The sequence below is a fragment of the Natrix helvetica genome, assembly GCF_964273705.1.
Source record: "Natrix helvetica genome assembly, chromosome: 4".
Lineage (NCBI taxonomy): Eukaryota > Metazoa > Chordata > Lepidosauria > Squamata > Natricidae > Natrix > Natrix helvetica.
In genome coordinates this window covers 19,484,251-19,509,621 of record NC_138550.1, presented here as the reverse complement: position 1 = coordinate 19,509,621, position 25,371 = coordinate 19,484,251, and positions in this window count along the sequence as shown.

The window sequence follows — 25,371 nt, the reverse complement described above, 5'->3', positions numbered from 1 at the left end:
GGGGGGGGGTTTCCATGAGCACATGCGCAGGAGGCACGGCATGGGGGGCATTAAATTATGGGCATGGCCACACAAATGTGAGTGATAGGGCACGTGCCCATGCTTTTGGCACCTGAGGCGAAAAAGGTTAACCGTCACTGGGTTAGTTTCACTTTAGCAGGGCTTAACACAACTATATATATTCAATACATAACACTTCTAGTCTCTTCAAGTGGCTTTCTGTCAGAGACCAACTTTCTACTCCATAGAGCAGGATAGAAAATGCAATTTGAAAATGTTTGGGTAGCCTTTGTATCTGGGTCCTCAGTGCTGTTGTTTGTGCTGAAAGAAGTATGCAGGCTCTGTTTTCCACACAGGAACAAACATCTCCAGGAGAAAGAAATAAGACCTTGGGTCCCATCCGTCTCTTTCTCCCCTGTTTTGGTGTTAAGGAAAAACACAGGAAAAACTCTGAGGTTGAGCTGCTACTTCTACAAGTAGCTGGATAATAATGGTGAATAGCGGGATGATGTTTTATTTGCTGGAGCTGCTTTTGTAAGATATTCGGATTCAGCCTCTTCTGATCTTTATAAAGACTGATCCATTTCAGTGGGGTTTCTAGAAGCAGAAATATATGGACAGCATCCAAAGTTCAAAATGTTATAGAAATGGTCATTTGAATCTGATTTTAAATAGATGGGGATATTGATTTGATTTGTGTTGTCAAGTAATTGTTGGCTTTTAGCAACGACATAAATAGATTTGTTTCCCCATGACAGTCTATCCCAGTGGTTCCCAACATGGGGCCTACGCCCCACAGGGGGGCAATTTGATTTTTAATGGGGGGCAATTTGAACCTTGTTTAAACCAAGTTAATGGCCATTTAGGTTTCCTCCATGTGAGCAGAGTTCACTTTTTCAGTAAAGTAAGAATTATATGTGGATGGGGGGCATCAGGATTTTAAAGATGCTTAGGTGGGGGATGGCTAAAAAAAGGTTGGGAATCACTCGTCTAACCTCAACTCATTGCCACTGTAACTGAGTCTATCCATTTTGAGGGTATCTACTCAAAGGATATTGATATTAATACCACTTTATAATGCCTTGGTAAGGCCACACTTGGAATCCTGCATTCAGGTCTGGTCGCCACAATGTAAAAAAGATGTGGAGACTCTAGAAAGAGTGCAAAGAAGAGCAACAAAGATGATTAGGGGACTGGAGACTAAAACATATGAAGAACGGTTGCAGGAACTGGGTATGTTTAGCTTAAGAGAAAGAAGGACTAGGGGAGACATGATAACAGTGTTCCAATATCTCAGGGGTTGCCACAAAGAAGAGGGAGTCAAACTATTCTCCAAGGCACCTGAGGGTAGAACAAGAAGCAATGGGTGGAAACTAATCAAGGAGAGAAGCAACTTAGAACTAAGGAGAAATTTCCTGACAGTTAGAACAATTAATCAGTGGAACAGCTTGCCTCCAGAAGTTGTGAATGCCCCAACACTGGAAGTCTTTAAGAAGATGTTGGATAGCTATTTGTCTGAAATGGTATAGGGTTTCCTGCCTAGGCAGGAGGTTGGACTAGAAGACCTCCAAGGTCCCTTCCAACTCTACTATTGTATTGTATTGATATAAAAATATGATACATATGACGTACAACAGAACGTGACCATGATCAGCCAGATCCAACAACTTGGTTTTATTTAGTTATTTTTTTTTAATTATACCTATGACCATCTAACAATAAGACTCTGGGTGGAGTACCCAAACTATCCAAATAAAACAATAGTCAGCAATAACCATAATAATTCATAATAGGTAATATGACCTCCATTCCTGCCCTCTTCCAATAAGAACTTACCTTGACCATTGTGCTTGGGGGGGAGTGGCTTTGGTTCCTCTATGAAGAGAAGGAAAATATTAGAAATATACCGGAAAAGAAATTGAATCATGTCAACTGAAAAGAGCAACTTGTAAGATGAGATTTTAAAGCTTTTATCATTAAAAGAAAATTTTCATGACCTAAACAGGGTATCTATAGGAGATTTTCTTGGAAGGAAGATCAGATACCTGATGGAACAATGAACAGACAGGAAAGGAGAATAATCTCAACGCTAAATCCATTTTGTGACATTCTTTAGTGGAATTAAGCCTTACAGTAGAGAAGATTACAAATGGTAACAAATGAGTTCTGGGAAATGGCTGAAAGTCTAAAAAGAACTGCTTGGATAGGACAGACCTAAAAATCAACCTTGACATATAATTTTCCACAAACTGAGAATTCTGTGTTGAGGCTGCTTTTTAAAGATTATTGGATAGTCTGGAAGATTCCGCCCTTCCTCCCTCTCTGTCTCCCTCTCCCCCCCCCCCTCTCTTACGTGCGCATGCATAAACACACACAAACAAGCACACACACAGCAATTTAAAATGGCAAGAGTCATTCTTCCTTCTCAGCAGACTGCATTGTTCAGTTTTATGTTACAGTTAAATATTGGTAGAAGCCTAGACACTCAGGCTCATTCTCCATCATTGGAAGTTTACTGGGTAGGCTTGTTGTGGGAAGATAATGCTATGTATGTATCTTAATAATAATAATAATAATAATAATAATAATAATAATAATAATAATAATAATAATAATAATAATAATAATAATAATAATAATATATTTATTTATTTCTTAGCCGCACCCTCTCCCGAAGGACTCGGGGCGGCGTACAACGAAACATACTTAAGTACTGGAAGAAACATCGAATATAAATCTAATAAAGAAATAAATGAGATAGGCATCCTTCCTTCTTCTGATGTTTGTACCAGAGGTGGGTTCCTATTGGTTCAGACCAAATAGGTAGTAACTTGGCTTGCCACACCCCCGAAGCAGTTATCTTAGCGGTGCCATAGTTGCCTCCATCTTGATTTTTGCTTCTGCGCATGGCCCAACTAGAGACTGTGCAAAACCTCCAACCGCACTTCCATGGACCTAATTAACAAAGATGTAATTACAATATTATGTTATGTATTATATGATAATTTGCATTGGGAAGAGTAGAATAAAATAGAAGTATGACATTCTATTTTAATATTTATGTTTTTGTCTTTTCTTTTTCTATTATTTCTAACGTGTGTTAGTTTCTTCATTTGTTTTATTGAAAGTCATTTTCTTATTCTTAATTATAAAAAAACTAGTCTTCAAGAAGGTCAACTGATTCAAGATAATTATTTTTATTTTGAAAAGCTAGAATTCTGTATTATATTAGTATATATGGAATACGGTTGTAAAAAAAACATTTTATTGAAATACAACATACCAAAATATTAACAGGGCAAAAAATTGATGCTTTCAGAGTTATGTTCTCCTCTATCCCACCTCACTCCAGTGGTGGGTTCCAGAGCCCGGCGTCCTCCACATGAATGCGTGTGGCACGCGTACATGCGTCTTACCTTCCAGCGATGCCTCCTAAAGCCTCCGCGATGCTCCAGCTGCTCAGCAGAGTGTCACGCAGGCGCTGTATGAGCCGTGCGCGTTCGCAGAAGCGCAGAAGGCTTTAAAGACAGGTAAGGAGCATGGGCGGGCCGTTTGTCCCTCTGGAGCAGCGTACCGAAATGGTACCCAGTGCTCCGGGCAGGCTCCAGTATGCCCGTACTGGGATGTACTCTCTGCAACCCACCACTGCCTCACTCCATGACCTTTTAGCCCCTTGTTGTTCTGACGCTACAATGATCAAAACTCAGGAACAGGTAACATCATTATTTGCTAGTCATTCATTCTGTACCATTAAAGCAGTGTTTCCCAACTCTGACCATTTAAAGATGAGTGAACTTCAACTCCCAGAATTCCCCAGCCATTCCCATGCTGGATGGAGAATCATATGAAATTAAGTCCATACATGTTAAAGTGGCCAACAATGCATTAAAAGTTCTTTCATGATGGTTTACTGTGTATAAACTGGATATTTGTGGGATACAAACCTTCCTTTCTGGCTTAGTGCAGTCTATGAATCTACCTATAAGATAGACAAATATACTTTCTTTCCTTTTTTAAAGAAAAGGTTAATATATATGTCAACACAACTGCAGAGTAGTTTAAATGTTTAGTCTGTTGCATTCAGTTGCCTTGGGACAAATAAGGATATATGTCAATCAGACACAAATCCCCCTGCTCTAAACTGAGGTTTATCTCATGCATATTTTTCATTCTTTCCTTAAGTAATTGACAAAATAAAAGGTCAGTCAGTCTGAATGTAAGTCAGTGAAGCATGACATTTCTGCAAGCAGTGTAGTATTTTATTTGGCTTGGGGAAACAATGTTTTTCACTGTAAGGTCTAAAATTAACTTCTACTTCAATCCTGACCCACAATATTAAAAATGTGATATATTGCAAATTATTCTGTTTCTTGCACCCTGAAATGAATGGACTAAATTGCAAATGTAACCTGAGCAATGACATCACAGATAAATTGTAGATTTAGTCCATTTCTCAATCTTCTTAGAAAACCTAAAACTATTTCTGAGAAGCACTGCAAAGTTGTTGGCTACTTGCCCATATTTAGCATGAATTATGATGCACGCCCATCATGAGTATTTCAGAAAATTATCATGTAGATATTTAAATAGAAACAAATAAAGAGTCACAGCCCCTTCCAACCTGCACTGAAAATAACTATCAATCCATCAGCTATGGATTTTGCCTGAGTTCCTTGTTTCCCCGAAAATAAGACCCAACCAGAAAATAAATCCTAGCATGTGTCAGCCTCTGCTTTGCTACTTGCTATTGGCTGCCATAGAAACAGGGAGGATGGGGGCATGGTATTTGGGATGGGAATACACGGTACTGTAGGTGATATGGCAAAGGGAGCTTTCTTCTCACCATCTTCTGTGCATGCTGATAGCCGGTGTTTGGACTTGGTCAAGGCCAACTGTCCTGCATACCAACGTAATGATGCTGTCTGGAGATGCAACCCACATGACACCTTAGGGAGTTGCAGATTGGATACTGGGGTGGAGGTCATTAGAGGGAGGGGGTTGGGTAATTGTTTGATATGTATGTGTTCGCACCTTTCTGGCTCAGATCTTGCTTTACTTCGCAGCTATCTTTTCATAACCAGTAAAAGTACTTTTTAATTCCACAAACAATGGAGTTGGGAGTTTTCTTTCTTGGTTACTGAAGGTGGCATGCCTAACAGCATGATTTCTCGGGATGCTCATAATATAAGCTCTAGCCCAAAAATAAGCCCCAGTTAATATCATCAGGCAGATAGATGTATTTTGTACAGTATTTTCCCCAAAATAAGACCTAACTGGAAAATAAGCCCTAATGTATCTTTTGACTGAAATAGAACCTTTTAACTTTAATATATTAAATTCTTTAATTTTGTTATTGATTTTTATGGGTAGGTCTTTATTCACAGTGGTAGTTGGCAGAACCATGCGCCCAAATCTTTTGCATGTGAGTTCATAACTTGAGCCATAGGGTAATTTTGCATCCTAAGCTGCCTCTTCATTGTGATGCTCTCAGATGTTCCTGAAGCCATCTTAGCACATTCCTGCCAGAATTACAGTGGTTTGTAATTCTCTATCTGGTTGATGCTCCATCTGGACTATGGCATCTCAGAACCTAAGGGATCCTTGTGCTCTCTGATTGTTTTCAAGGTAGGTAACATCAACACCGATGATCTTACCTATCTTGGGAAATATCTGTTCTGACCTAGGCTTCCCAAGAGCATGAAGCAAACTCCTTGTCCTGACAAAAACCCCGTTTATTAATTTATTGTGAGTTCTGCTCCTTCACATCCAACAAATTCTTTCAAGGGAGGATTTACAGTCAAAGACTTATCTGGCTTGGAGAGCTGCCAGGCTGATATCTGCAAAACTTAGCAAGGAGTCTCAGAGAGTCACGAACCAATTAAACAAATTAATTATCTCCTGCAACTCCACTCCCCTTTTGCTCCTCTTTTATTTCCTCTGGGAGGAGCCATTCATCATCCACCTGTGGCCTTACTCCCAAGTCGACCCCTGTTCTTTAGCTGTTTCCTTCGTCTGGCAACTCTGCGCATGTGCACACTGAGAACCAGCTGTTCTTTTGCCTCACTGATGTCTGACTCTGAAGGCAGCTGATAACTGGCATACGGCTTTGGCCCCCTCTCTGCCTCTGACACAGAGCCCTCATCAGAGCCTTCCCCAGACTCCAGGACAGGCCCATGTTCCTCCCCAACCTCCTCACTGTCCAAATCTGCTGCCAGCTCTGCTGGCTGCTGGCGGGCCACAACAATATCTGCAAGAAAACAACTAAGCTCAGAGAACACCAACAAAGCACCTTGTCAACAATAAACACATTAATAAGCAAATAAACTTATTATCTACAGTAGTTGATTGCAGGCTACTGCCTTCTTTTCTCTACTCCATTTTTAGATGTTTTATAAAAACATTAGATCTTTTTCTGAAAAGATTTTTTAAAAGTTCCATGAACCACCTTGTCAACTGATGCTTCCTCTTAATGTGAGATGTTCTGCTTTGGCTCCATATGTGTGGGCACTTGAAGTCTTGTCCCGATATTAAAAATAATTGGATGTGATCATTTTTGCCCCATTCCAGCTTCATTATTGTTGGAATAAAGTAATAATGTTTGACAAATTAATAGGGAAAATTATAGACTGCATTTCAACCAATGTAAAAATATCTCAAGCTGAAGATATTTGGGGGGGGGGGGAATAGAGTAATTCAAGGATTAGGGTTAACATTAAAAAGAAGGAACAGTAACAGAGTATCACCAAATTAAACTGGTCTTTGAACTGAACATCACCATCTCAATGTACCTTCCAAATATTTAGTCTGATCTGCACTAACAGTCCCACTCCCACTCCAAGTAACTCTTGCCCATCACGTATTTCAAATAATTATTTTTCACTTTATTTAAAATTCAGAGCATGCACAGTTCTTCCCTCCATCCTCTTGAGAACTGGTTTTAACAAATGCTTCTTTCCAAGCTTCTTTTTTTTAATTAGCATGAAGATAAAGCAGCTATTTCCACAGAAACATCATTCCAGAAGAGGGTGGAAAAAAAGGAAAAACAAAACAAAAACCCACCAATCTAAGAAGAAATTACCATGCCCCTAAGTTGTCATTCTGTATTTGATTAGATTCTATTAGGTTTAGGAATTGGAATCCTTTGGGAGTTTCAACCCTCTGTTACCATAAAACATGAGCTGCTCTTTTAATCATTTAAGTAGAATTATGGTGGTTGGTAGGGGGAAAAATTGTAGCAAATAAAAGTCTACATCCTTTTTCTCCCTGTCTCTTAGAAGCGACCAGGATCAAAACCAGCTCCTCTCTTTGCCTAATCCTGTCAAATCCAAATGGACCCTTCCTGTCTCTTAAAGCAGGGGTGAAATTCAGCAGGTTCTGACAGGTTCTGGAGAACCGATAGCGGAAATTTTGAGTAGTTCGGAGAACCAGCAAATACCGGTTCTATACTTTGGTGTAGATGGGATATAAGAGGCTATAGAGCAGTAGTGAAATTCACTTTTTTTTACTACCAGTTTTGTGGACGTGGCTTGGTGGGCGTGGCTTGGTGGGCGTGGCAGTGGAAGGATACTGCAAAATCTCCATTCCCAGAAGGATACTGCAAAATCTCTATTCCCATCCCACCCAGAGTGGGGAGGGAATGGAGATTTTGCAGTATCCTTCCCCTGCTACGCTCACCAAGCCACGTCCACAGAACTGGTAGTAAAAGAAAATTGAATTTCACCACTGCTCTAAAGCCTCTTATATACCATCTAAACTAAAGAATAGAAGTCTCCTTACCAGTTCGCAGTCCATCCAACAATGGCCCTGATAAGGGAATTGCAACCTGGAGAAACTCCAACCATTCATTCTCCATCAACTTAATGACCTCACATGTGGTCGGATGCAACCGGTTTAACAATTGGTTTGGTGAGTGCGCACGTTGCATGCACATGCAGAATTTTAAAAACGACCTTTTTAAGCTTCAAAATTTACCTTCTATGTCAGCGCCTGTGAGTAAAACAGCTGACACAGGCAATCCACTGTGCTGCACGAATCAGCTGAACTAATAAAGAGAGAAATATAGGAGAGGAAACCCCAGGGGCTGGTAGGCGGGGCCAAATGCTCACACGAACTACAGGTTCGCCCGAACCAGTCCAAATTGGCTGAATCCCACACCTGATTCCATTTCCTTCACAGTGGACTTCTCCAACTCTGCAGTCCTTGTGAACAGGCTTTTTTGCCTAAAAATAGAAGAAGAAGAAGGAAAAAACCTGCTTCAGTACATGGCCAAGGAACTGCTTAGTTTTGAGCAGGCACATTCAATCTCTAGGATTTCCTGCTTGTAGTCCCCAACTTCTATAACAATTTTTTGATTTCTCTTTCTTGTCAAGCAGGCATCGAACAATCATAGCAATCAATATGGTTCTACTCCTCAGTATTGTGCTCTGGTACTTCTGAATTTTCTACAAAAGTTGGAACGTTAGTTAACCAACATATTCATTCAGACAACATATTGGGCTATGTGTCCAATATGTTGTCCTCTGATGTATAATGCTGAGAGTCAATTTGGTGCAGTAGAGGAAGGCATCCACTAGTAAATAGGATACTATGAGTCTGTCCCACCTTAGGGACAAAGCCAGCTGAGTGATTTTGAGCCAGCTAATCTGCTTCAGACTTAAGAAGGAAGCAATAGCAGAAAAATGTCCAGCTGAGGGCCTCTAAAAAAGAAATAATTGTATGTATTAGAACTCAGCTTTGCATGCATTAGTTTCCTGTACCAGGCCTGAGGAGAGCAGGGTGCAGCCAGTACATTGTTTTGAGGCCCTCGGGGCCCATGAAGGGGATTTTTTTTTTATTTTTACAAAAACCAAACATTTAAAAAAGAAAAACAACATTGGATATATACTTCATACTCTATACTTTGTGTGTATAGTAAAACCGCCTTGCAGCCTTGATTGACATAACCTATATTAATCTGAAACTCAGTGGACATTTATTTATGTAATTTATTGAATTTTAATTTCATTGCTTATTAATTTAAATTTGCAAGTTTAGTTTCATTTCGTTGATGAATATATTTTATATTTCATTTCAGTTTATAAATGGTTATGAAATGTCATCTCAAAAATCTGGAGCTCAAAAGTGCAAGCAAAAACAAAAACGTGTGTCCATGTGTGGGTGAAGGGGCCCATATTAGTCTTGTTCTAGAGCAGGGGTGTCCAAACTTGGGAACTTTAAGACTTGTGGACTTCAACTCCCAGAATTCCCCAGCCAGCATGGCTGGCTGAGGAATTCTGGGAGTTGAAGTCCACAAGTCTTAAAGTTCCCAAGTTTGGACACCCCTGCTCTAGAGCTTAATAATCCTCTCGGCTGCCTTGTTTGTACTATGTACTGTATACTCCTTGGGCAGAACCTATAAATGTTTTGGGGTGTATACACACAAGAGAGAGGGGGGAGAGAGAGAGAGAGAGAGAGAGAGAGAGAGAGAGAGAGAGAGAGAGAGAGAGAGAGAGAGAGAGAGAGAGAGAGAGAGAGAGAGAGAGAATAAGCTCTTTTCTTACTTTTTAATGCAATCGTATAGTGGCAGTTTAATTTTATTCATTTCACTGTTATAAAAATTGTTTAAACATGACCATTCTGTTTCCATTACTTTAATATTCATAATACCTATGTAAAGAGTGTTTGCATAGTACTCTTAGTTGTTTTAATCAGTATTATAATGCTGGTAGTACCTTTTCAGGATTTTGATGTTTCCTGTATTTCATTTTTCTTAGTGAAATTAATTCTTATTTTATGTTATTTTAGACTGAAATAAAAAGGGAAATGAGATTAAAATTATAATGTACAAAAGGAAAAAAAGAGGAAGGTATTAGGTCTGCCAAAGTGGCTTCTGATGGTTAGAAAATGTCACTAGAAGTCCCCTGTCTTCCTTGTGCCCACTAGAACATAACAGAATAACAGAGTTGGAAGGGATCTTGGAGGTCTTCTAGTCTAACCCCCTGCTCAAGCAGGAAGCCACATACATTTCAGATAATGGTTGTCCAATTTCTTCTTAAAGACCTTCAGTGTTGGAGTAGCCACAATTTCTAAAGCTGTCATTCCATTGATTTAGTGTTTTGTCAGGAAATTTCTCCTTGGTTCCAGGTTGGTTCTCTCCTTGATTAGTTTCCATTGCTCCTTGTCCTGCCCTCAGGTGCTTTGGAGAATAGGTTGACCTGCACGTCTTTGTGGCAACCCCTTAGATATTGGAACACTGTTACCATTCAACCCTAGTCCTTCTTTTCATTAAACTAGACATACCCAATTCTTGCAAATAAATTATGGAACAGCTGAGGAATTAGCCAAGTGCCCTTAATTTTCATAAGTCAAAAAAACACAAAGTCATATCATCATTCCAAAACAAAACATAAGTTCTTTGGCACCCTACAAAAGAAGAAGCATATTAAATATTTACTTATTCTTGCTTTATTTATTAGATCTTTATTCTGCCTTTCCTTCAAGGAATCAGAACTGAATACATTCTATTTCCTCCTCCAACTCTAACTCCAAAAGAGCTATAAAGGAGGTTGAGGTAAGAGACAATGATTTGTCCACTGGTAGCTGAAAGCAGATCTGAACATGAGTCTCTCAGATCCTTGTTCCAAAATTACTCTATTTCGATGGTTTTTCTGGAGATATACCTGTTTAGGATTACTTGCAAAGGGAATTGCAGTCCAGGATCCACTCTCAATTGGATCTCTGAAATGTAGGAATTATATATCAGATTTTCCAGATAGCATCACTAATATTGTAAGGCAGGGGTGTTAAACTCATGGCCTACGGGCTGGATGCATCACGTGTTGGTCACGCCCACCCCCGGTTTAGCGAAGGGGGGAGTCACGATATGTCACATGATAACAACGTAAGATCGCAAGTTTGACATCTATGTTGTAGGTGAAGGGGAGGTGGATTGGGAAGTCTTTTGTAGGATATCTGAATTAGGAGGTTGTTGTGGCCCAGCAGGATCCGGTTGAGCTGCTGATGGACTCGGATAGCGAGGAAACATATGAGTCTGCCCTGGACGATGGGGAAGACCCTGTGCAGGGTCAGACTCAGAGCAGGGACCAGAGAGGCTGGTTGGCCACCAGGAGGCGCCTGAGGCATGGAGCAGTGGGGAGGATCAAAGGCAATTTGTCCCTGATGCTAGATTGAGAAGGGCTGAGAAACGGAAGCAGCAATTCCGTAGGCAGACTCACAGAAGATGATTAAGCACAGGTGGTTGTGGATTGGCCCCTCCCAAGAGAGATTATAGGTGAGGCGTTGGGAGGGGACATTTGCAGGAAACAACTGTTCGAATTAGTAGTTAAGAAAATCTATCTGTGTATTCTAGCCGTGTCTGTTCGTTTGGACTATCTGCGTTGCTTCATTTGAATTATCTGGGTTGCTCTATTGAACGTGAGTTGTCTGGGCCCTCAGCCAAAGGATTCGTTATCTCAGTAATTAAACAGTGGCAAACAGCCAAGCCTGTGTTCTGGTTTATTCACAGGCAGGGTGGGTGGTGGTGGTCAGAACAGGAGGTTATGCCAAAATCAACATTAAAAATATGAAGACAGATTTGAAGGGCTTGAAAAAAAATGGCATCAAGTGAACATAGTTCCTGTTTGCTATGATTAAAGGAGTCTGTCTCTTTTCAGTGTTCCATGCAAAAATGAAAACATTGCTGTTGCTTCTTGAAAGAGTTGATTTGGTTAGTGCAAATGCAACTTCTGTTCATGCTTACACAGAACCCCAAACATAGAAAAGTTATCCTGAATGAATAAAAAGGAAGAGATATACTCATGCTAGATCCAAAATACTTCTTCTGAATCCTTTTCACATTGCCAAGGTCATCCATGGGAGATGGAGTTGGGCAGGAGGCAAATGGAGGTGGAGATCATCCGGGTAAGATGGCAAATGATACATTATGATACAGGTACCATTCCTTATGTGCAGGTCTTCTGATACTATGCTGCTTCCATCTACTTCCTTACTTTGACGCACACATGCATCAGAAGTGGTATTTAGCCAGTTCTTACTGGTTTGGGTGAACCAATAGCAGTGGCTTCTGGAGGCTCTGCCCACCCATCCCAACGTAATGTGTGACCTTCTGTGCATGCGCATAAGCGAAGGTAAGTGAATCCCACCACTGATATGCACTCATTCGGTATCATTCCTGGAAACCATGTGTGTTTCATTATCAGTTGATGAGACATGCAAATGAGATATTATTGAGCTCATAACTTAAAAGAGCAATTGGGGAATGCTGATCTTCCAGACCATTATTTTTTAACGTGTAAATGCTGTTGAACTAGAGATCCTAGCTGGAACTGTCAAAAGCTATAATTCTCTAAATACAGAGAAAGGCTCTCCACTCCTGATATGAGTAACTATATAGCTACTTTAGGAAGAGAATGATGATCTAAAAGTACCTGGAAGGCAACTCAGGGTGTAACATGGGCAAACAATGCCTGGCACTGGATGAGTTGCCACACAGTATTTTCAAGGTGGTTTTCATGGTAGCATGCATTGCAATTATCTAACTAGGAAGTAACCGTGATATAAGTCACCATAACCAAGGACTACAAATGCTGGAATGGGCACCATTGGGGCATAAGATGTGTCTGTTGAAAGTCCTGTCTCCATCATCATCCTTGAGGAGAATCCTAAAATTGTTCTTATTTAGGGATAGAATGTTCTTATTTAGGGATAGAATCAAGATCACGTGAAGTGTTAATACCACTTTATAATGCCTTGGTAAGACCACACTTGGAATACGGCATTCAGTTCTGGTCGCCACGATGTAAAAAAGATGTGGAGACTCTAAAAAGAGTGCAGAGAAGAGCAACAAAGATGATTAGGGGACTGGAGACTAAAACATATGAAGAACGGTTGCAGGAACTGGGTATGTTTAGCTTAAGAGAAAGAAGGACTACGGGAGACATGATAGCAGTGTTCCAATATCTCAGGGGTTGCCACAAAGAAGAGGGAGTCAAACTGTTCTCCAAGGCACCTGAGGGTAGAACAAGAAGCAATGGGTGGAAACTAATCAAGGAGAGAAGCAACTTAGAACTGAGGAGAAATTTCCTGACAGTTAGAACAATTAATCAGTGGAACAGTTTGCCTCCAGAAGTTGTGAATGCCCCAACACTGGAAGTCTTTAAGAAGATATTGGATAACCATTTGTCTGAAGTGGTGTAGGGTTTCCTATCTAGGCAGGGGGTTGGACTAGAAGACCTCCAAGGTCCCTTCCAACTCTACTATTGTATTATGTATTATTTAAAACCACACACATTTTTTGCACATGGCTCTTGCTCATAAAGTCATATTGCTACAAAAATCAAAGCTATCTTCACTTTGCTAAAAGCTGCCATCAGAAGTATCCAATGGGCCCCTACCACAGATATTGCAACAGAGGTTAGATCAGTGTCCCTTCAGTAAGTGAGCTTGACTTTAAGGAAAAGGCTTTCACTTTAAAGAAACAAATATGTTCAACATTCCTGCTGTGCACATTTTTCAGGAAGCTTGTAAAGTTTGGGAGGGTTAATAATGATTTAACGATGGGGAATGCAACTTAATTGGAAACCTCTAATTGAATGTCTGTAAATGGAGTAAACTAATTGCATCTATGAAAATTTGATAGAACTCTGTCAAGGTCCATCTGGAGTAGAGAATTTCCTTGAAGCTGGGAAGCTAATAAGCTTCCTCACTTTATTCCATTGACCTTCCTTGCCTTATTCTATTACAGTCATCAAAGGACACATACTTTGCTCTTCCAAAGTACTTGAATTCCCCTTCCCATATCAAAAATAACCTCATCTTGCACGGATAGCTGAAGATGAATTCAATAGCAGTTGAACAGTTGAAAAGTCAGGAAGGCTTCTTTAGCCTATGGATAATACGGGAAATGGAAAGTGGGAAAACATTTTGGCCCCCAGAGATAAACAAAAATTGTTCCCAAATCATAATTAATATGAAAGAAATAGGAAACTATGAAATGCCTGGGGAGAGGATAGCCATATTAATTTTATGTCAGAGTTCATTGCAAAAAACAAATCCAGAAAACACACACAGATAACTGATTCAGCAGGATTCATTAACTTCTTTTTATACATAATAACACATGAATAAATGTACAATACTAACAACAGATTCTTCCAACATGGTAGAGAGGAGAGATGAGCAAGCAGGTTCAAACACAGGCAGGCTATACAGAGAATGAGTTTCTTTCAGTTTCAATTCATCAGACAGACTAGTTTCAGTTTCAATTCTCAGCACAGCACTCAGAGCTGCAGGGTTAAACCACACCCAGGCTCCAAGCTGTTTCAGCTCCTATTGGCTGACCTTGTTACTAAGCCCTATACCTTGTTATCATGTCTCTACCAGTCATGAATTCTCTGACATTTTATTAAAGTGTAAATCAATGTAAGTATTCGTCCCACTCCACTACTTCCTCAGGGAGCAGTCCCTGACATGCCACTCAAAGCCCAAGTTCTTTCATTAGTTGGGGAAAACTAGTCGTGTTAGTCTGCTCTGGATTGGAACAATCCTGGGTTAAAAGCTATCCTTGGGTGACTTTGACCCTAAGGCAGGACTTGAACTGATGATCTCTTGCTTTCTAGCCTGGTGCCTTAACCACCAAACCAAACTGACTCTTGACTGTGCATTGCGTATTACAGGTATTTTTGGGATCTGAATGAACTTCTATTATTCATAATTACAGTCACTTCTGTCTTGGAGGTACATTAGTAGTCAGTAGGGGAAGTGCCAAAAACAAATAACAGCCTGAACGTTACCATTGTGGTCTCATAAGGTGTTACAATTCTTAGCTGAACATTCATGAGATTTGCTTAGCTAAAGAGAAGTTGACCATTTTAACTTATTTAAATTTCATTGCTGGTTGCTCAAATGCCCCTGGATTGTTACAGCTATCACTCTGGGGGTCTTCCAATGTATACTGTTTTTTGTAAGAGAGAGATTAAGTATTTTATGAGCAAGTGTTTGAAGAAAATTAAAGAGGGACTGGCAACCATTGGAACATTGCATGGTTTTAGGGCCAGCAACAGAGATGGTATTCAGCAGGTTCTGAACCAGTTCTGGAGAACTGGTAGCAGAAATTTTCATGATTAAAGTTTTTTTATGTTTCCATGTTCATAACATATAATCACATGTATACTATTACATAACCAACATCATATTGTATTATTAAATATTTACATCAATTCATCTTACCAACAACTCCCAAAAACCAATTTTTGGCTCTTCTGCTCTCCATACACCATATTTTTACTATGTCCATCACTTTCTTCTCCCTCTCTCCTCCCCATCCCTATCTCCTTTCTTCCCTCTGTCATCCTTCTCTTCTCAACGTCCCCTTCCTCTCTCCTTCTCCTCCCTTCCCTTACTACTCCTCAATTTTCTCCTCCTCTCCCCCCCCCTTGCCTTGTCTCCTATCCCTCTCTTCTTCCCTTACCTTTCTCCTCTTCCTCCCACTCTTCAACTCATTTACTTGGTGTATTTCAGCTTCTGAGCAAGCTCCTTTTTATGTTGATGGTATTTATAATTCTTTTTCAATACACATGTTTAATTTTTCTCCTCCTTTTGAGTAGAAAAAAAAGTGGTATAATTTAAAAGTATACATATATAGTCATTGTGCTTTAACACCCCCCCCCCCAACCTAATTTTGGTCGAACTGTAGACCTGGTTACAATTCCCAGCTATTCTCATCATTATCTTTATATAGTTGTACATCCTTTCATGCCCCCAATTTGTGATTCTGTCTTTTTATCACAATAGTTTTCCATTGTAGGTATATTTCATGTTCCCTCTCCATTTTTCTATACCTTGGATTAGATTACCCTTAATTATCTCTAAATGACAATCTTTGCTGTTCAGTGTTCATTACACTTCCCTTAATGTATTATATAAAGTCACAGGCAGTAAACATCTCACTTTGTTCATTATCTGAAAGGTTCTATATATGTCCATGTTTCATAGATTTTGACCCATGCTTAGTTGTCCTTCTATTGTCATATTCACTCAATTCACAACTCAATTTAATTATCATGTCAAATAGGTAAATCACAAAACTCTGCTTTACAAGCTCCCCATATTATATGGTAGCAGAAATTTTGAGTAGTTCGGAGAACCGGTAAATACCACCTCTGACTGGCCCTACCCCTATCTATTCTCTGCCTTCCAAGTTCCAGTTGATCAGGAGGAAATGGGGATTTTACAGTAACCTTCCCCTGGAATGGGAAGGGAATGGAGATTTTACAGGATCCTTCCCCTGCTATGCCCACCAAGCCAATGCCACGCCCATCAAGCTACGCCCACAGAACCGGTAGTAAAAAAACTTGAATCCCACACTGGCCAGCAAGTTCTTTTTTTCAAGCATTTCTGACAAATAATTCACCCAATCAGAATACAAATATATGTGTGTGTGTGTGTGTGTGTGTGTGTGTGTTGTATTTGTGCTGATAAATAAATAAAGGGAGAGTAGTATGGATCCATTTCAAGCTGTTTAGCTCTCATCAGCTAGCCATACCCTTACTGGGATTTGAACCTGGGATGTGTTACATATTAGGCAGACTTGCTAGCCACTACACCACCGGTTCTCCTCCTTTATCAGCTAAGCCAGGGAAATAAGTATGTGTTTGTGTTACATACTTGTGAAACCCATATTTTTATTTTTAATGTTGCCTTTTTATATTTGTGTTGTATTTGTGCTGATAAATATGGGTTTCTGCCTGCATGGTTTTCTGTGATGAGCCGAAAGGACAGAAGGAGGGAGGAGTGAGCTCCCTCCCATATTTGGGCATACCAGGGGTTGTAACACACACACACACACACACACACATATATATATAGGGCTGTGCAAACCATTCCTCTATGACCTTGAAGACTTCTGAGAGGATATGTTCCAGGAACAACTCTCCAAAAATGTTTGCAGAAACCGACTCTCTTTAATACTTTCATTTAAAGTTTTGTCTCTTACTTTATCAATCTCCTGAGGCTTTTTCAAAAGAAACTTTGGAACTATGCATAGCAACACAGCTAAAATTCAAGCACATAACATTTGGCTGTCACAGCATACCTGAGATTTTCTTTCTGTGTAACACATAGGTTGATGATCATATTCGATGGTGAGTTTACATCATCAGAAGGCTGGTAGGAATGTAAAACACCCTCACAAATTCAAGAAGCCTCTTTTTGACACAAATGTTTCACCAGGTTTGGTCCAATAATAATGTCTCTGTTAAAAACCATAAATCATTTTTTTTCCATCATCATTTCTCATGTAATAGCCCATAGCAACTTCACATGAATTGTCTGGAAAGAGGTTCCTACAGTATATTCTAAGCTGCCTTCTTTTATCTTTGAAATGTTGGTAGAAAATAAAACACCCAGTTTTGTTGTTTCACAAGAAAAAAAGAAAAACATTCAGGGGACAGTTGAATAGCTGGGTGGGTAGTTTGAAGGATGTAGGAGAGAAGTTAAGATACCAAAAGAGAGCAAATTATTCCAGCAGGTATATGAAATATTTCTCGTACAAAGACGAGCCCACAGGTAAGAAGTTAACTGAACTTAAAAGTAACTCCACTCTGATTCATTCACAAGTCATTTGTGTTAATACAAATGACTTGTGAATGAAGTGTTAATACCACTTTGTAATGCCTTGGTAAGGCCACACTTGGAGTACTGCATTCAGTTTTGGTTGCCACGAAGTAGAAAAGATGTGGAGACTCCAGGAAGATGGCAGAGAAGAGCAACAAAGAGGATTAGGGGATTGGAGGCTAAAACATATGAAGAACGGTTGCAGGAACTGGGTATGTCTAGTTTAATGAAAAGAAGGACTAGGGGAGACATGATAGCAGTGTTCCAATATCTAAGGAGCTGCCACAAAGAAAAGGGAGTCAAGCTATTCTCCAAAGCATATGATGGTAGGACAAGAAGTAATGTATGGAAACTAATCAAGGAGAGAAGCAACTTAGAACTGAGGAGACATTTCCTGACAGTTAGAACAATTAATCAGTGGAACACCTTGCCTCCAGAAATTGTGAATGCTCCAACACAGGAAGTTTTTAAGAAGATGTTGCATAACCATTTGTCTGAAGTGGTGAAGGGTTTCTTGCCTAAACAGGAGGTTGGACTAGAAGACCTCCAAGGTCCTTTCCAACTCTGTTATTCTATTCTGTTCTATTTTCACATGTTATTTTGACTGCTTTATTATTCAGTAAATTTTGCTCTTCTTTATCTTTAAGATAGCAAATGGTCGCTATGAAAGGTGAAGCAAGAAGGATTTATCATCCAAAGGTCCTTTTTCAAAAGGCAGTTCTGAAGAAGCTTTTTGGATGAGAAGTGAAACATCTTCAAGGAAAAACGAAGAAATTCCAGTTGCCTTTTGAAAAAACACTTTTGGGACAACCATGACCTGGATGACTGAGAATCTCCATAGACACTTATAATCCCAGTTTCTTCTCCTCTAATCCCTGCAAGGACAAACACGTCAGAGATATGTGGTTGAGATTAAGAAGTAAATATAAAATCTTGAATAACTCATTTGGATTATTTATTTTTTCACATTTCTCTATCACCTGTATCCAAAACCTTCTTATTGTTGTACACTCTACCAGCAACATTTGACACCAAGTGCTAATTAACCTTCCTGTAGAGATTTCATTGGATCTGTATCTATGAAATCCTACAGATTATGGATTGCATCTCCTTTGTCTTCTGTACTTGGACAAATCCACCAAAGTATAGTTCTCCATAATTAATTTAATTTGGGGAAACATTCTTGATTCTGTGTATTTTACATTATTAAATACTTAATACTAAAATTATGGCTTATTATATCTAATGGAGAAGAGAGTAAATTAATTCTGATTGAGTAGCCTGGGTTGTCGCCAAGGCATGTGATACATGCCAGGATTTTTTTGTCTGTGTACCATTGAGTGAACAAAGCAATAATTAGCCCCATTAATGCTGTAAAATAGGAAAGCAAGCATTTGAATGGATTTCTAAAATTATAGCTCTAAAGAGGAATTTCAAGAGAGAACGTTCTATAGCTGAAAGTCCTGACTTTAACAACACACCTTGATAAAAGAAAGATATAATTAACACATCCTTGAGAGATGAGATGAAAGTCCCTCTGTGTGTATGTGTCTTTGTCTTTCTCTGTCTCTTTCTGTCTCTGTCTCTCGTTATCTCTCTCTGTGTGTCTCTCTGTGTGTCACTCTGTCTTTTTCTGTCTCTCTGTCTCTCTGTTTCTCTGCCTCTCTCTCTTTCCATCCACAGTCACACAGTTAGCTCCTTCTTGCTTCATCTTTCATAGTGACCATTTGCCACTTTTAAGATAAAGAAGAACAAAATTTACTGAATAATAAAGCAGTCAAAATAAAATGTGAAAATAGAACAGAACAGAATAGAATAACAGAGTTGGAAGGGACCTTGGAGATCTTCTAGTCCAACCCCCTGCTTAGGCAGGAAACCTTACACCACTACAGACAAATGGTTATCCAACATCTTCTCAAAAACTTCCAGTAACTGTCAGGAAATTTCTCCTTACTTCTAAGTTGCTTATCTCCTTGATTAGTTTCCACCCATTGCTTCTTGTCCTACCATCATGTGCTTTGGAGAATAGCTTGACTCCCTCTTCTTTGTGGCAACCCCTGAGATATTGGAACACAGCTATCATGTCTCCCCTAGTCCTTCTTTTCATTAAACTAGACATGCCCAATTCCAGCAAACTTTCCTTATATGTTTTGGCCTCCAGTCTCCTAATCATCTTTGCTGCTTTTCTCTGCACTCTTTCTAGAGTCTCCACATCTTTTTTACATCATGGTGACCAAAACTGAATGCCGTATTCCAAATGTGATCAGCATTTGAATTATACAGCATGATCTCTGCAATATTCCTATAATAGTACAGTTGCTGCTGCTGCATTTTGAAGCATGTAAGCACACATTTCTCAATCTCTCCTCTTCCCTGGAAGAGAGGATAATAAAGTATAAGCGTTTAGCTGGAATCTCCAACGCCTAAAGATTTCATGGGCATCCAGCCCCACTTGGTATTTTACCTTTCAAAAACCATGCAATTAAAAGTGAGAGATTGTCAGATTGCAAATAGAAATTACAGCTGCGCTCCTGTGTTTGCCTGACAATTTGCACACCTGCCAGGAAAAAAAAAAAGGAGAACAAAAGACAGCAGAAGTAGTATGGAGCCTAAACTGCAACAAAGGATATAAGGATCATTCTACTAAATCAATACTTTGTACTTGGTTAGTTTTCCCAGTCAGCTATTTTGTGAGTGATAAATCTCCCAGCAATTGCACTTGTGTGTCCTCGATATTCCAAAATTGCCCTAACATAGAGAACCAATCTTGTCTTTCAGGGGATACGAAGGTGAAAGAAGAATAAGAGTGAGATTTCTTTTTTGTACTGTTGGGAAGTTACCTACATTTATTTGAACCTATGGTCTCATGTCACACAATAACTGTTCTCACAGTGGTCCTCCAAGGTCTTTTCTATACCCTGCTCCTCCCTGATCTTTTTTTCAAATTAGAATGATTGGAGAGGGAACAAGGAAACTCTGGCATGCAAACAAGGGTTAGCAGTTGATCTATAGCAGTGATGGCGCACCTTTTTTGGCTCGCGTGCCAAAAGCGGGGGAGTGCAGGGGACCTCATGCGTGGGCGTGCCATACCCATAATGCTATGCGCATGACCCCAGTGCGCATGTGTGCATGACAAACGCTCTCCCCCCATTTTTGATGTGCTTTTTTCGCCCTCCCCAGGCTCCAAAGGTTTTATAGGAGCCTGGAGAGGATGAAAATAGCCTGCCCTGCCCCCCCCTTTGGAGCCCTCCAGAGGCTTCAGGGAAGCCTCCTGAAGGCTCCGGAGGGCTAAAACCGGCCCTATGAGCAAATCGGAACTTCCGGTTTGCCTGTAGGGCTGGTTTTTCATGCTCCAGAGGCTTCCTGAAGTCTCCGGAGGGTGAAAAATGGCCTCAAAATAAGGCTGAAATCAACTGGCCACCTAACAGGGCAACGTCTTGCGTGCCCTGACAAATGGCTCCACCTGTGGCACGCGTGCCCTAGGTTCACCATCACGGATCTATAGCCTTTCCCCAGATCTTGTGATCTTGACCAATGATCAACATATGACTAAGTGATACGTTTCACTGTGTTCTGATCTGAAGCATGCGAGGAGGAGACTAATCCTAAGAGCTCCTTACAAACAAACTGGTACTCAGACAAACATCCAAACAGTAAACAACAGCCTAATCAAGGAACCATCAAGAACATTCCCATCAACACTGACAGGACAAGATACTTGTATATAAACAGAGAGCAAACCCCACTCCCTCCTACCACTGATGACATTACCTAGTTGGGTAATGAAATGTCTGCTAGAAAACAACCAAACTCAGACAACACGAAGGAAACTGGCTTTGGATAGACCTGTGATGTGGCATGTGTGCCACAGGTGGCCCGCAGAGACCTCTCTGTGGGCACACCTGCCATCGCCCCAGCCCAGCTCAACCGCGCATGAGTGCACGCCTCCCACTGGCCACCTGGTTGGTGCGGGGGGAGGGGCACATGTGGGGGGGAGGGGGACATGCATGCATATGGGGGGTGTATGTGCAGGGGGCACTCACATTGTATTTTGGGGGTTTGGGCATGTGTGCGGGCCTACCCTACACCCCATTTTATACTTTGCTAAGCACTGTATTGTTTAAATACTTTGGACACATGGCATAAGAGGCATATACCATTCCTTTTTGCAACAAAAGTATTTGAGTTAGATAGTGCCCAATGTTCAAGTTTGTCAAGATCCTTCTGTATCTTAAGCCTGTCTTCTGGAGTGTTGGCTATTCCTGCCAGCTTGGTGTCATCTACAAATTTGATGAGTTCCCCATTTATTCCCTCATCCAAATCATTGATGAATTTGTTTAAGAGTATGGGCCTAAAACAGAGCCTTGAGGTACTCCACTGCATACTTCCCTCCATGTAGACGCAGTTCCATTGAGGACTACATGTTCAGTGCGGTTGGTCAGCCAGTTACGAATCCATCTGGTGGTGATGCTGTCTAACCCACATTCTTCTACTTTATCTAGTAGTAGGTTATGGTCTACTTTATCAAATGCCTTACTGAAGTCCAAGTAAACTATATCGACGGCATTCCTCTGGTCCACTAATTTTGTCACTTTGTCAAAGGATGCAATAAGATTAGTCTGGCATGATCTGTTTTTGACAAACCCATGTTGGCTTTTGGCTATTTGACAAACCCATGTTGGCTTTTGGCTATTACTTTATTTACTTCTAGGTGTTCACTACGTAATTTGTTGCTTTATTATCTTTTGCAGAATTTTTCCTGGTATTGAGATCAGGCTGATAGGTCTGTAGTTTCCTGGATCTATTTTTTTCCTTTTTTGAAGATGGGAACCACATCAGTTCTTTTCCAGTCCTCTGGCAGTTCCCCAGTGCTCTGAAAGATATAGTTCAGTGGTTCTGAGATCTCATCTGCCAATTCCTTCAGAACCCTGGGGTATAATCCCAGGGTGATTGGGCCTGGAAGGCCTCCTGCAAAAACCTGGAAGCCAAATGGGGTGTGGGGGTGCCGCCCGTGCTCCCCCCCCACATCCCATTTTGGGCGCAGAAAGCCTCCTGTACCAACCTGGGCAAGGGGGGATATGCATGCATGCATGGTGGGAATGCACAGGGGCAGTGCACATATGCGGGGGTCATTCACATTGCATTTTGGGGTTTGTGCACTTGGCACCAAAAAGGTTAGCCTTCACTGTTATAGACCATGTAGAAATTAGGCATAAATTCCATAAGAATTTAAGAATGTGCCTTATAAATATATATACTAGGTACCCTATAGCTGAGTGGGAAAGCACTATTAGATGAAAGCCAAGAATTAGGATTTTCATTATCTCATTATGGAGAAGGATGTCACTTTATGGAGCTGACTCATCAAAATTAATGCAGATTTAATAGATGCGAATGATCCTGGAGTTTCAAAAAAAAAAAAGCCTTAAAATCTGGCTTTGGTCCCTGGCTTGGAATTAATATGTTGGAGGGGAAATTGTCACACAATTTCAGTAGCAGCTTTTAGTTTGGGCTGTTTCATTTTATCGGTTTTTAACTTGGTATTAGATTTTGTAAGCCACGCAGAGTCTGCTGGAGTGGACTGCTGTGAGAAATATAATGAGAAATAGACGGAAAGAGAGGGAGATAGATAGATAGATAGATAGATAGATAGATAGATAGATAGATAGATAGATAGATAGATAGATAGATGATAGATAGATAGATAGATAGATAGATAGATAGATAGATAGATGATAGATAGATAGATAGATAGATAGATAGATAGATAGATGATAGATAGATGATAGATAGATAATAGATAGATAGATGATAGATAGATAGATGATAGATAGATAGATAGATAGATAGATAGATAGATAGATAGATAGATGGATAGATAGATAGATAGATGATATTCACTTACTTTCCCTACCGATTTGCAAATGTGAGCACCCCTGTCCATGCATGTGCTCAAACTTCTGAGCATGCGCTAGGACGGTATAGAACCAGGATGGGTTGGTGGGTTAGGGATTCCACTACCAGTTCAAGCAAACCGGTCTGAACCAGCTGAATATCACCTCTGGGGAGAGGGGGATAGAGACAGAGAGACAGAGATAGAGCAAGCAAAGCAAGCTACAACTTTCTTTTCAGGGTCAGCTTAAATGATAACCTGTTTTTCTAAACAGCCAGAGGTGTGCTCTGCTCATAGACATCTTTCTTTGAAAGTCTTTCTTCCAAATAAATGCAAATAATACATGGGCCTATTTCAAATGTGTTGATTAAAACAATTATATTGCAACTTGAGAAAAAGTGTGAATGACTATACCAAAGTTTCCCTTCTAGTTAAGAAAACTCCCCTAAGATAAAGATTCCCTATGTCGGTGGTAACGTATGGGCCTTTCAAATTTATGATGAAGATAAAAACTTATAACATTAATTCATATGCTAAGGATAAAATAGATATTGCATTATAAATCATCACAATTAAATCAGTGGTTCTCTCTCTTTTTTCTGTACAACAGCATCGAATTGGCCTCCAGTTATTTACAAAATTGTTTCTCTTAAAAGTCAGTGACTTCAGTAATTCAGAAAAGGCTAAAAGAATTTTAAAAAAGAGCATTGTAGAATAATTAGCTTCCTTGGCATGAAAATATAATAGAACGGGAGATCATTGATATATCTCTGACTTCTAAAACCCATTCAATCCTGACAAATTATTTTAAAATCTAAATTACAACGGTGCTTCCTGAAAATATTCAGAAGATAATGAAAACATTAAATCATATCCCTACAGTGAGCTAGAATTAAAGGGTAGAGACTAATTTTCGGCAATCATTTTGTCTTCCCTAAAAAGGATCCTTGTCAAGCTAACAGGGACCACAGGGCATAATTTTTTTTGCTGTATAAAGCAGCAGAAAATGAATAGTTCTGTCTTGAAGCATCCATGTCTCCAACCAGCTACCTGGGGAACTGATCCATTGGCTCCAAGTTTGATTCTAAATACCTAACACTCTCAAGACTTTGCATTCGCTTTACGCAGGAGTGGGATTTTACCGGTTCGGACAGGTTCAGGCAAACCGGTATCTATGACTCTCAGCTGGGTTTGAACCGGTTCATTCTGACTTTAAAGTGGGCCCGCCCGCCTCTGCACTATACTCACCTGTTGTGGCCCAGCAGGATCCGGTTGAGCTGCTGATGGACTCGGATAGCGAGGAACCATATGAATCTGCCCTGGACGATGTGGAGGACCCTGTGCAAGGTTCAGACTCAGAGCAGGGACCAGAGAGGCTGGTTGGCCACCAGGAGGCGCATGCCTCAGGCAGTGGGGAGGATCAAAGGCAGTTTGTCCCTGATGCTAGATTGAGAAGGGCTGAGAAACGGAAGCAGCAATTCCGTAGGCAGACTCACAGAAGATGATTAAGCACAGGTGGTTGTGGATTGGCCCCTCCCAAGACAGATTATAGGTGAGGCGTTGGGAGGGGACATTTGCAGGAAACAACCGTTCGAATTAGTAGTTAAGAAAATCTGTGTATTCTAGCCGTGTCTGTTCGTGTGGACTATCTGTGTTGCTTCATTTGAACGTGAGTTGTCTGGGCCCTCAGCCAAAGGATTCGTTATCTCCGTAATTAAACAGTGGCAAACAGACAAGCCTGTGTTCTGGTTTATTCATAGGCGTGGGGGGGGGGGGTCAGAACACTCACCTATATTTTCTTTTCTGAAGCCGCAGCTGATCGGCATGGCAGAGTGGATTGCCGGGCCTCAGCTGTTTTCATCGCCAGC